This window comes from Papilio machaon, chromosome 8, assembly GCF_912999745.1.
Source record: "Papilio machaon chromosome 8, ilPapMach1.1, whole genome shotgun sequence".
Taxonomy (NCBI): domain Eukaryota; kingdom Metazoa; phylum Arthropoda; class Insecta; order Lepidoptera; family Papilionidae; genus Papilio; species Papilio machaon.
The window spans coordinates 4,279,491-4,293,666 of NC_059993.1; positions in this window are offsets into that span (position 1 = coordinate 4,279,491).

The window sequence follows — 14,176 nt, forward strand, 5'->3', positions numbered from 1 at the left end:
AAAATCTTTTACCTTTTACAAGTAATATTCTTAGACTAGCAATAAATTAGATTTTAGTAGAAAAATAATAGTAAAGTATATATCCGAAACAGATATATATATATAGGTCAAGATTTTCTACTACAAAGCGAGTTTAAACCTGGATATAATAATACACTTCATGATCATACTCCTCTAAACGGATCCGTTTATATGCATCTAAATTCATCCCGCATTAAAAATGCATTAAAGTGTGTGGCGGTGCATTTTGATGTGTGCGTGTGTTTGTTGTAACAGACACAAATCAACATGCAGGGGTGACCTTCCAGAAATATCGCGAGATTCTCAACTCACATTCACCGCGCCGCGCCGCTTTCTACCTAACAATAAAGCTGATGATATTAGTTTTGGGGGAGGACTGTGGAAATACGGGTATAAACGGATGGTCGGAATTGTAACGCATGACATAATCACCGCATAGATCCGGGCTACTGTGCCAAAGCGGCCGGGGATAGCGCCGATGCCGTATTTTTTTGGCATCCGTTCAAAGGGTTATAAGGTGAACGTGACGATTGCAACACTGTAACGACTGTTCGTATTTTTTCATTAACCGACATACACACGTATCGCATGTTTATTGATGTGAGGGAAAGCTAATTATACCGTATGCATCTGGTTCATTTGTGACTGTTCAAACATTTCACATTACAATATAACATAGCAAGCAGATTCATCGGATTGTAAAACATACGTTTAGTTAAAAATCCTGGCTATTAACAGAATGAATACTTTAGACAACTTACATAAATAACACCAGTTTTCGATGTTTACAAAATAATGTTAGCTTATTTTGAGTTTATTTATTACTACTTAATAGCTAAATCACTATTATGGTAATAATAACAAGAGCTAAACACAACTTTGTCAAATGTGAAATATAATATATTTAATACAAAATTATCTAGAAAATATAAAACAAAAGTCAATAGCAGTATAGCATGTTTCTCATTATCATACGGCTGAATCATTCATTACGAATATTAAAAAAAAACTACTTTTATATAAATCAAAATGTCTGTAAATAAATAGAGCAAACTCTCACATAGTGTGTGTGACTCATAGTCTATTACTATCTTGCACCGCATTTACGATATATTCTCAACATAGGGAAATTAATAAAATGAAATTTAAGGTTTATATTATACCTAAAGTTCAATAACCCATCGAAAGCTTCACAAATGTTATACAAACAAAAAAAGAAATTATTTTATATGAAATATGTAATTCACTTTCATATATTCTGGGCGATCTAAAGGGTACAAAGAAACGAGGTCATCGTAACGTAAACCACACAATTTTAATTGCAAATTATTAAATAACCTAAGGACATACACACATATTTTATGCTATTATCATATAATTTTGTCACGTTTGTTTCACTTTGGAATAATTCGACTCAAAATCTTTGCCGTCTGTTTTGTATTTTTTATTTGCTTGTTTACTGTTCAACGCTATTCGCGAAGTTTTACGTTTGCTTATATTTTATGACGATCCAAAATTAGTCGAATGGAAACAAAATAAAATCTGTACTCATCTCAGTGTAACTCAAGGATATGTTATCTAAAGTTTATGAATGTTTACTAAATTATAACTTTTTAATTTGGATGACCATAGTCGTTATTAGGTCAAGATTTCTCCTTAACGTGCTAAAATAATAGAAAGTACGCAACGCATCTGCAGATGCGGATGTCGATGGGCAGCGGTCACTTCGCTAATTTGGCGAATAAAAGAGAACTATTTATATACATTGCGATCGCTAAATATTTTACCACATCATTATATCCATACTCAGAGATGTTTAAAGCTTACTCAGCCTCTTATTATTTCTAAAGACTGCTCAAGTAACGATTAAACTATTCTGGAGTGCGGTAGTAAAGATTTATATTCCATTGAAAGACCGACCCTTACAATTAGGTCAAGCTAATAAAGTGTTACGAACAAACGGTTTTTCGTAATTGGATAACGAGCTCGGCTTGCTAATACGCTTTTTGTTTAGGATAAGAGGTAAACGAACGCCGGTTCAACCAATAGTGACTACCGCAACTCTTTGATCCAACTAAGAACGACGCAATATCTCAACATAAGACTTATACCAAAATGCATGAGCAAAATCAGAATTAAATCTAAGAATGATGAGTATAACGAGCAAAGTCACGAAAACAGTCGTTAAACTTGTACGTCCTAGTATATAATAAACGAAATTATAAATAGTAAATAGTAAGATAGATTACATAGAAAATTAAATAGAGCATCGATTATTTATTGCAAACAAAACAGCTTCTGGTAGATGAAAGAATTTTTAAATCGGTTCAGTAATCGTTAAGTTTGTGCAAACAAATAATTTCGCACAGTAATATAAATACTAAATAACGAGGTAATGTAAATATCAAGAAGTTAACTAGCATATTATCTATGTAATCTTAAAACTGTTTATACGTGATCAGACGACCCCGTCAAACTAGTTAGGTCAATTTAGTGTTAAATTCAATTATACTTTGACACCATTCGGGGCTGACAACGCCTATGAACCGTCTGGTCCTTACTGAGTTTCGTATTACAGAAACACGAACTGGGCTTAAAGGTGATTGTTCATTATGGGTTCATAATAAAATTTAAGCATTTTAAGTGTAGTAATCTTACTCTTTTGTTTTAATTTTGAATAGAAGCAAATAACAAAAATACTATATTTAATTCCGCTAAAGTATAAAAAAACAAAGAGCCTAACTGTAGAACACAAATATGCGTCAGTATTTTTTATTTCAGAATTTGCATTTTTTTGCGATTATTCAAGTGTATAGTTTACTTTGGTTGTGACCTTTTGAATGATATGCGCATACATGTAGCCAAACAATGGTTTAATGATTACTCACGCTTTGGCAGGCTGCAGGGCGCGACGGGGGCGCTCGGTGACTTCAGAGGGGGCTTTGTAGCGACAGACTTGTTACTCGGTGTGTCCACTGCGAAATATGCAAAGTTTTGTGAGTACAAAATAGCTGATATAGGACGTTTCATAACGATTAAATTCGAAATATGTACAAAAACTACGACCAAAATAGAAATAGAACAAACACATCTGATATTGCCAGCTATGTATTTTTTTATAACTCGTTCACGATTTAAAGAAAACGTCAAAAAATATCTGACGACTAATTTCTGTGTTGTAAACATAAGATCTTTGTTTAAAGGATTACCAATACGCCAAAGGTGGTGTTAATATTTTCTTTCCTGTGCAAAATCCTTTTCATAGATGGTTATCGCTTTAAACCTTTTATACGTTTTAACACCTACCCGCTTTCACAGTATAAAAGTAGTTATTTCAATATTAACTTTGTGACAGATTTTTACAAGTACCGTGTAAAAAATATCAATATGTAAAAATAACAAATACACCTATAGTTTTATATCAGTAAACAAAGAGGCACATTCGAACAAATTGTATACGAGAGAGCGTTTGGCAGAAAAGACTTGTTCGATACAATGTGTCTCTACCTTTCCTTGTACGAGAACCTTCTAGGTATTAAATTTAAAATAATGCTTTCATACTAATAAAATCACGAGATTATCTCAAACCTTGAATAAACGCAGATGTATTTGTGCCTGAGGCCATTCTACTATGATTAAAGTCTTAAGTTTCTCTAAATTATTTGATTACGGCTACAAATGGAAGCCACTGACCCAAATTTTAACAAACAAGTGGCTGCTATAAATAAAATATCTGCTTTAAAAATAAAATTACAAAGCAACGCAATGAAAAATACTCATATAATCCAATGGATTCGTAAATCAGTCCGTTATTTCATTTCGATAATGGAAGATCATTTAGAGCAGAATGTTCGTACATGTAGATACGTCAGGAACACCAACATGATTAACCATAAAAGAACAATCAAAAACACATAGTCTCATTACTATTGTAAAACAGCTGTAGCGTAATTTTTATGCTAAAACAATTAAGTGAAAAAACTTAACGAATTTTCGCAAACTTTATACGCTCTTTTACTCGCAATGTTTTCCAATAAAATTTTAAATCAATATCAATAGATGAGAAACGCTTCTTATTTACTGAAGAAGAACTATATTTCCTTTTGTAACAATAACACCAGTAAATAAATTACCAGGGGTGTTTGGGTTCAAGGCATTTAAACAAAAAATCGTGTACATTGCACAATTACATGAATTTATATCACTGAATTACGTTGAACTATCTTTTTATAGAAGAATAAAACAAATATTGCATTTATATATTCTCAACAGCGTATATAAAACAGTTTACGTTTGTATCAAAATATTGCTTCGAGCAAATATTTGTTAGCAAACAGCGCTACAAAGTACATAAGTCAAACTGAAGCTGTTGCTGCTCTCGTAAACAAACATACGTGATTCATATTTTTCGTTGAAATATTCAAAAAGACCGGTACTTCTTGAAAAGTATTACTTCACAAAATGATAAAAAAGGTAAAGAAGTTTTAATTAAATAAATTTAGCCTGTCACTATCACTGACCTAGTGAAATTTCACTTCGTACGATTTGTACATACTTATTTTATTTTTTGTTTTGATTAACTTTCATTACAGGTTATTAATTACCGGAACTAAGGTATTTGTTGACTAGTTGTCGCTCGCGATTCGCGCTGGTTTCCGTAGCATATGTGTTTTTGCAGACTATGTTCTACATCAGCTGTTTTGGAGATACCTTTTAACAAACAACCATCCAAAAATTTGCATTTATAATACTGGTAAGATAATAGAAAATAGGGAATATTGTGAATATTAATTAAAAATCTTAATTAGCAAAAAACATAACAATTACATAACTTAATAAAATTTAAAATAATTAATTCAACCAAATATTGCTTTTGATAAAACAATGAAAATATTGCACTTATAATTTGAAATTAATAGAATGGTGTCCTTTCAAAATTCCTTGTTTATATGTTCTTTCGATATTTCCGAGTATTTTAACTTTCAACACCACATTCGCACAAGTCTAAAATTAACATCTAATGAACATCGATTGGTTTTAATCCTAAGAATGGGTACTAAATACATTGTAATGAGTCATACTTTGTTACAGCTACGTCAAATTTAGCTTTAATTGATTTATTAAATCGAAAAACTAAATCGACGTAATGAATACGTTATTTTGAACATGAACACTATCTGTGAAATTAGTGTTTTATTCTTTTTACTAATATTTCATGTAGCCATGATAACTAAACGCTAGGCTGTGCTATATATGGTTCACTAACTTCACAGGTGGGCACAGTTAATCGAAAAGTTAACTTCGTTAATCGTTAATTCGTTAATTAAAACATTAACTTCGTTAATCGTTAAAGCGTTAAATTCTCGAAAATTTAACGCAAGTTAAAGTTAATCGTTAACAGTTAACCATACCAAATTATACATACTAATTTCACACTTATTGTGGCGACACTTGTTTAAATATTAATTTGATTGTTTTAATTATAAAAATTAATTTTATTAATATAAAAATTAATCTTAATTCTATAAAACATGAGTATAAGAGACAAGTATGAATGCATTATAGTATATTTCATTACGAGTGCGGAAAGCCTGTCATTGCAAAGTGTTCCGACAAATGTCTACCCGACCCGAGGCGCAGCCGAAGGTGAGGGTTGACAGTTGGCACAAGTTTTTTTAATACAGTTGCGAAAAAATTAAGAAATTAAAATAATAATAAAAACACAATAAACTCAACTAACTAAAAAGTTTGAAAAATTGCGCCAACCGTGAAAGAATACAAACAGAGATTTTTTTTGTTTTCTTTACCCATTCTGGGTAGGCAAAGGGAACTATGCCCAAACGGCCAACTCTTCAGGAGATTATTTTTATTGATATGACATGAAAATGAAATTTAATGAGATGAAATAAAATGAAACCAACCTAATTCATTGAATCTAATAATTAAATCTGATATTGTAACAAATTAGGAGCTTCTTTTTAGAAATATTTGTATGAATCATAAAAACTTCAATGATTTTTTTTTTCTAAAAACTTCGTGGTTAGTTTTTTCTTTTTAATAGACATTATTTTGACAGTTGGGAAAGAGAACGCATGAGTTTGGAAAAGTAAAGAAAAAGCACGAATAAAAAAGTGTTTTTAATACAGTTGCTCAAAAAAGCTACTAGTCTTCTAGTTATTTAAAAAAAAATCAAAAAAATGGGACCCATCTGCAAGCACTTCCTTTCGATTAAAATATTTTTTTTTTAAATTCGGACCACCAGGGGCGGAGTTTCGCGGTCTCTTCTTCGTCGCTACAGTCTTTTCAGACTGGTCGTGGTCATCATGTATCGGTGACCCGCTGTACTAAGCGCCGCCACTCCTCCCTACTCTCTGCCTTTTTTGTGCATTCGTGCAGGGGGACAGCTACAGCCGCTCTAATCTGGTCGGCCCATCTCATGGGCGACCTTCCCCGTGGTCTGGTGCCCTCTAATTTCCCCTGCACCACCAAGCGCTCGATAGACTCGTCATTACGTCTGCAGACGTGACCGAAAAAAGTGAGTATCCGAGTCCGAACAATGGATGACAGACGCTGCTTGATGCCAAGTTCCTCGAGGATTGACTTATTAGTCCGGAATGCGGTCCAAGGTATCCTCAGCATTCTTCTCCAGCACCACATCTCGAGCGCGTCTATCTTCTGTTTCTCACTCTCTCGTAGGGTCCACGTTTCGGATGCATAAAGGAATATGGAGAACACTAGCGATCGTACAAGCCGGGTTTTAGTCGCTTTGGTAATGTCGCGGTTCTTCCATATTCTTTGTAACTTGTCCATTGCTGACCTAGTGATCGCCATTCGTCGCTTAATCTCATCGATACAACCGCCGTTGTTCGAGATCAACGCGCCTAGGTAAATATATGATTGGACAACTGAACAGTTCGCGACCTGTGTGACTTCTGGTGCGTTATTATTCATTCGGTCAACAATCATAATTTTTGTCTTGCTGCGGTTGATCTTTAAGCCAAACTCGAGACTGACTTTCTCCATTTTCTTGAGAAGTTGTTCCATATAGCTAGCACTAGATGCAAAAAGGGTCGTATCATCCGCATAGCGCAGGTTTGATAGCTTGTGGCCTCCAATTGTGATTCCGTCGGTCCAAGTCTCAAGAGTGCGTCTCATTATCATCTCTGTGTATACATTAAAAAGTAGCGGAGATATAATGCATCCTTGACGAACGCCTGCACCAAGGTTAAATTGACTCGATAATTTATCGTCTATTCTTACCGATGCGGTACCGTCCTCATACAGACGCCTAAGCAGATGAACAAGGTGTTTAGGAGCGCCCATTTCTAGAAGGGTTGTCCAGAGCTTAGGCCATTTCACAGAGTTAGTTTCGCGGTAACACACATAAAAAAAAATACAGCCGAATTGATAACCTCCTTTTTTTTGAAGTCGGCTAAAAAGTGGCGTATTGCAGGGACGAAGAGCGTTCGGAATGTGGGCTATTACATACTCGTGCTTTTTTATATACTCGTTATGAAATATACTATTTCGAACCTTCTTTTGATTTTGTCCTGTTGGTCACGTCTTTCCCGGACGCTCTAATGCATCACACTTGCACGCGAACTTCACATATATCAATTATCAACTCGCTCGTTCACCATTCGAGTCGCCGACAGTCGCCCAACATAGTTGAACTTACGAGCGTGCCGTGGCGCGTAATTTAAACAAAATGACAGCACGTCTCCAAGTTTCTAATTTAACGATTAACGGACTTTTATTAACGGAAGTTGAGTTTAACGGAAGTTAACAAAAGCGTTAACACTTTTTGAAGTTAACTTAAAAGTTAATCCGTTAAGCAAAATGTTAACTTCGTTAATTAACGATTAACGGATTAACGAGTTAATGCCCAGCTCTGACTAACTTCATCAAAGAGGCTATATATGGTTCACTAACTTCGTCAAAGAGTTGGATTAGAAATCAGGTCACTTAATAAGTCCGTCCTTTAACTATTAAGTTATTGGCGCTTTATACATGACGTGAGACACAATGAAGAAAATACAGAAATCAACCTTACTGTGTGCTTCTATTAATTAATCAATATTCCTTTATTTAAGATGATTCGATTAAACATTTATAGGAATTTTCAATATGTCAATAAGTTAAACGTAGGAGTATACTCGGCGTAACGTCGAGTTTATTTTTCCAGGAGTTGGAGTGACGAAAGCGGCAGAGCCGGCAACTTCTCACTTCGTTTGCGATGAAATCAACCCGACACGGTTCGTATACCGAACGAATTATAGCATCCTATCGAATTTCTCTGTTCCAATGAACAAGTCGATATTACTATTGAAAATGCTATGAAGTGTTTATGCTTACTTCAGTGAATTACGTTGAAATACAAAGAAAATCGGTCCTTTTACATGGTGAAGGATGAAAACAAAGATTTGGTTAATGATTTTTTATATACATAAAAACGTGCTAACTTCTTATGGCTGTCATTGCATTGAAGAAAATTAATAAAAATGGAATAATACATATAACTTAGGATTAATTTAGTAATCATTCAAGGGCCTGAACTATCAACTATATGTAATTTTAAAGAACGGAGCTCTACTTCGCCGTCATGAGGTTTTCTAGCATATAAGAACTAATACCAAATAACAAACAAATTAAACCAACTAAACAGTTCAGTCATATCGATGTCACAGACAACAAAAAATCCATAATGTTTGCAAACTTACCGTTTTTTTTTCAAGCGTCTCGTCTTATCGGTTAATCACGTAACTGTCAAAATTTGTCCCGTTATTAGTGCGTAATTCGTAACTAATTGTAGAGAGGACAGCACCGCTGCGGTCCCGAGTTCAACTGTGACAGGGCACGATCATAATACCACTTTCTGTATGTAACTCACAATAAAATGCTCGCTTTGTGTACTGATTACGACACGCTGTACTAAACACCGGTGCCATCAGTTGTTCGATGTCGTAATATATTGTATGACCCTCTGTCCGAATGTTGTGAAGTCGATCACAGGTATCCTTTCGAAGAATTAATGAATAAGTGTGAGGGACTACTACTAAGTAAGATTTGTTTTTTTTTATAAGAGAAGGGGGCAAACGAGCGGCGCGAACACCGAAGTGATCATCGACGCCCATGGACATCCGCAACACTAGGAGAATTGCAGATGCGTTGCCGATGCCGTTTTTAAGAGAAATTTGAAACAGAAAAATAAGACAGTGTTTCACGACAGTGACAGTCATTTGTACGAATAATTCTGTATTTTGTATACTCACAAATAAACAATCTGTAAAGATTAAAATCATGATTCATCAATTAAGTATTGTAAATTGAAAAATGGGACACCGTCTAAGTAACCTAAGTTATAAATATGGAAATGTGAAAGGTCTTCTCTATTTTAATATAGGGCAGTGAAAATAGACTGATTCGTTGTAGATACAGAATAGAATTTCTATTACAATGTCTATTAAAATGTTGCCGAATTATTGCATTTGTTTTAGTTAGGAAGTTAACTTCATTTTCAAACCAGATAAACAATTGTTATTAACATACAAAATAAACTTTTTAAGTGATTTAAGGTGAATTTGCTAGTTTTGTTTACCTAAAAGTTAAATTTAATAGGCGTGTTGTCGCAAGGTTTCGTGTCTAATAATTTAAATGGAGTCCATTAGGGATTCTTCATTTGAATATTTTGTTTACACTAAACGAAAAAGGTTGTAAATAAATACTATTATCAAGTATTATTTAAAATAATAGTTATTGTCGAACTGTATTGTGGCTTTGTTTACCAAAAATTAATTCAGCTTTTAGCTAAAAAAAAAAGTTTGAGCGAATCAAGAAAATATTTAATTTAGATAGAGGCAAAGCTATTATTATAATATTTCGTAGAAGTAGTTAGTAGTAGCAAATAAAATTTATCGCAATTTTGATGTTTGTGAGATATATATGAACTAATACGTCAATTTACCGCAGCAGTTTCCATTGTTGAAATATTTGTACGAAAACATAATGCCATCCCTAACATTCTCTTTGACAAAATAAGCATAGCAAAATGTTTTTAAAATGACGAACCATTCGTAAACTGTTTTTTGTATTTCATCTATACTAGATATTTGAATACAAACGAAATCAACCTTTGAAATCGAATAACCAATACGTCTAATGTTTTGTAATAATCCATAGTATGCAAAACGAAAGTAATAACTGTAATATGTATGAAAATCACGCATTAGTCTGAACCGATATAGAGCAGTTTGATTCGACTCGCATTGAGAAACTTTTACGTAAACATGTGATCCAAAGCGGAACTGAACTATCGTACCGTACTCTGTGTTACTCTTCGGTAATTGTTTAGATAAATTTCAATGTTTGTTATATTACGCTGTTTTGTTGTTAATAGATATACGAGCATCTATTCATATCTTCTTAGATGATCGTCGGTCAGTTGATGAAAACTAAGAACCGGGTAAAGACCACGGAATATAATACGTTCATCTATCGTATTTTGAATGTCGATTATTGTCAAACAAATATTTTAATTGACGGCTCCAACGTAAATAATCGTATCCAACAATTTTGTTATTTGTCAAAATGTTTGATGTTTTTTTTAGGTTAACTTTAATTTTGTTGATTTGAACATAAAAGATATAATTTTAGATTTCAGATGTCTATCGTAATTTGCTTTTGCATTGTACGTAATATTGTTTTTAACTCCGTCCTGTAAATACGTACACACTTGGACTATTATAATGTGTCGTAATTTATTGCGGCTGTTGTAGTTCCATGTGGATCATTAGCTATTAACCCGCGTGTTCCCTGATTGACATACAATATCCATAGACAAGGTGTGTCGGTAGTCACCAGTCAGTCCAAATGTTGCACAGTAAATGGCCATTGTGTTACAATCATCCATCATAACGCGACACGTCGCTCTGTCCATTCAGTTCACTTTTATTAAGCGATCAAAACTAGGCCAGGAAAAGTACAGGCAATTTGTCACTGTTGCCTTGATTATTATTAATTGTAGATTTTTGTCAATTTGAAATTGTTTCACATTTGTTTCCCAACGTTTATCTTTCGGTCAAGTTGGCACAATAATGTTTTTCGCGGGTATATTAGGTACTTAATTTCTTATTAATTGATTTTATTAAATTCGTTAGTAGAATAAATCGGCTTATTCGGTCAGGCGATTCTCACCAAAGATTACGTACGAAGCTCGAAGATAATTGACGTCAAATCTAGAGCAAGTTCTACATATTTTCAGACAGTTTTTCGTTCTTAACCAATATAAGATGATACTTATTAAATACCTATAAACTTACATCGGTCTACGTGAGCTGGTGCAACTGGAAAATTGTCAATAGTTCTTATGCAACATATTATTTATTCAATGCGTAATTGTCCGAATTTGTGTGCGTTATATGTTGTCATTGGAGCGAGGAAAGCCTTGTCAATAAAATGGACGGAACTCTGGCTGTCAGTGGCGCAATGCGTGGGCACACCCTCTATAATAAGTTAACGCAGTAAAAATTAACATAATGTATCCTGTGACAGGCTAATACCCTAGTGAAGCACTGCTTCTGTAATCACCACCCACTTTGAAAGAGTTTTACGAATCGTTAAACATATTAATGACGCTCAATTTAAACAATTCGCAAAAACGTATTTAATGAATCTAGAGCTACTGGGTATTGCAAATATATCTGAATATAGACATATGCTTATGTATTACGTAACGCTTCCAGAGTGAGTAAATCATTATTATTTTCCATGTTCCTTTAATTATATGTTTTAATAGCTTAATGTTATTATTACTTCTTATATATTTATGTAAAAAAGACGTTTATTATGTCATATGTTTCGTCGAGTCGCTCTATCGTTCATGAGACTTGCCTAATTGTACCATTTGTTAACTACTTGTATAAATAAAGTCTAAAGCACTGAGTATAATATTATGGTTAATTAATTTCACCGCACTGTCAACATAGCGAGATATTTACAAAAGCAAACGTGCCTTATTTTCGCATTTCGCTTGCATAGCCGTATCGGACCGTGTATGGATTGTTGTACTGCCCTACAACATGCGGGTGCGTTGACCCAATACAAATAAATAGCCACAATGTGCGTATGTGTGCTTCCAATCATTCAACATAACATTTACATTGTATATTTAACTGAAACGTTTTTGTACAAAATCATTAGCTCCACCGGTCAGTCTTATGATGTTCGAATTGATACGCTTTTCATCCCGTTTGAACGCTAAACGATAACTATGCCTTTTTTGTTTGCGATTTTTTTCTGACGCTAACGAAAACTACGTGTGTTAGGTAGTAGATAATTACTGCACACTCTCAATTTCTTTTATGTACTCCTTTTATTATATTTTGGGATCGTAAATTCAGTTCTGTACAACATTTAACAATTTAAGTTCTTATCTTATGCAAGTATGTGAACCATCACAGGAATGGAATACAAAACAAGAGCAACAGCATCGCCATCTCCGGGTTCCATTATGGTAATTATTTATAATAGTCTAAGTAGAGTATTCATATAAGTTTGAAATGAGTGCAGAAGAGCAATACACGTTTGCTTTCGTTATAATAGAATTAACAGTTCCATTAGCGGTCTCGCGGTCAGTTGCTAATTATGCTCACCCTCTCATAGGAATTTTACTCGCAAAAATATTCCAAACACCGTATAGAGTTGCCCTTTATCAACAATGTTATTGAGATATCTCGATATTGAAGGGCCTTTTTATCATAATATTTGAAGAAATCAAGCCCCGGACTTCGCAAGGCAGCGTTAAATTTGCAAACTCAGCTGGGATATTCAAAATGTTTGCTTTTGATCAAATATTCACTATTTTATACGATATGGAGATTGCTTAGATAATGTAAGATCAGAAATGTTATACACAGTTTTATATTAACTTAATGTTAATACATTTTTCATTTGTTTGTGTCTAAAGTCCGCTAAATAACCGGATTTTTTTAAATCCGATACTATATAACCAATTTACAACCAACAAACTTATAAAAACCAATCGCCGTGGCATATGATATTTTTCACCAAATTAAAAAAAATGTACAAGTAATACAAAATACCTTTGACATTTTCAGATAGAGCTTTATACTTCTTCGTCTTCTTTTTCAAATTACAAGTTAACCTTTCAATAGCTTTCAGTATCTTCTTGCTGACTTTGTTTATGGTTCTATGTTTCGGATCGTTGTATTTCGTTCGTGTACCGCCGACAATCTTTTCTTGACCCGAGTCTGTGCTGTCATCACTCTCAGTTGCCGATGATTCGGACACAGGATGAAATATGTAAGGTGCACTTGCGAAACAAGGAGAATTCATTATAACTATTACCATAGACACTTAGTTTATTGTAACATTAAACATGTCTATGGTACTAAAAGAACTAGGAACATCTTTGGAAGTCCTTCTATAGCACTTAAGATTTTTTTACTCTAATATTTGTGAACACTGTTAAAGACGACTAGTCCCAACAATATCTAGCTAAACGTATCAAGTCGTCGACGGTACTGTTCAAGACGTAGGATTGTGACTTCAGAATGCCTATAGACCGTAACACCACACCTTGACGAGCCCAGACCTTGACCCGTCTGGAACATCAACGCTATATCATGTCGAACATAGGTTCGACATGATATAGCGTTATATAATATTGCCCTTTGTTCCCCAAGAATAGTCTTGGGGAACAAAGGGCAATATTTAATACATCATTAATTGTTCGCAAGGCTGGCTGGATGTATGCTAATTTTAATAATATATTTTTCTCAAGTTTTTAATTGAATATTTGAATTGCAATTTTTGATCATCTCCGAATTATCGCCCCACTCTTTCGTTTATACTTTTTTAGTTCTTATTACTATCTTTCGCAAAATTGCTTTTACGAAAACAAAAATATCTTCCTTCTGTCATCCTCTCCCTCCCGATATTATAATGCGCCAAAAGACTAATGTTGTATTCAAACATAGTGTGATCTTAAATTGAAAGTTTACAATCTGTCAGTGACATATTAAGTATGAAAAGATGTAACTAGTCTACGTTACAGTGTATAAATTATAACCAAGTACTTAAATAAATTAGAGTAGGTACAGAGTAAGTTCCACAAGCCGCTACTCGTATTTGCTTC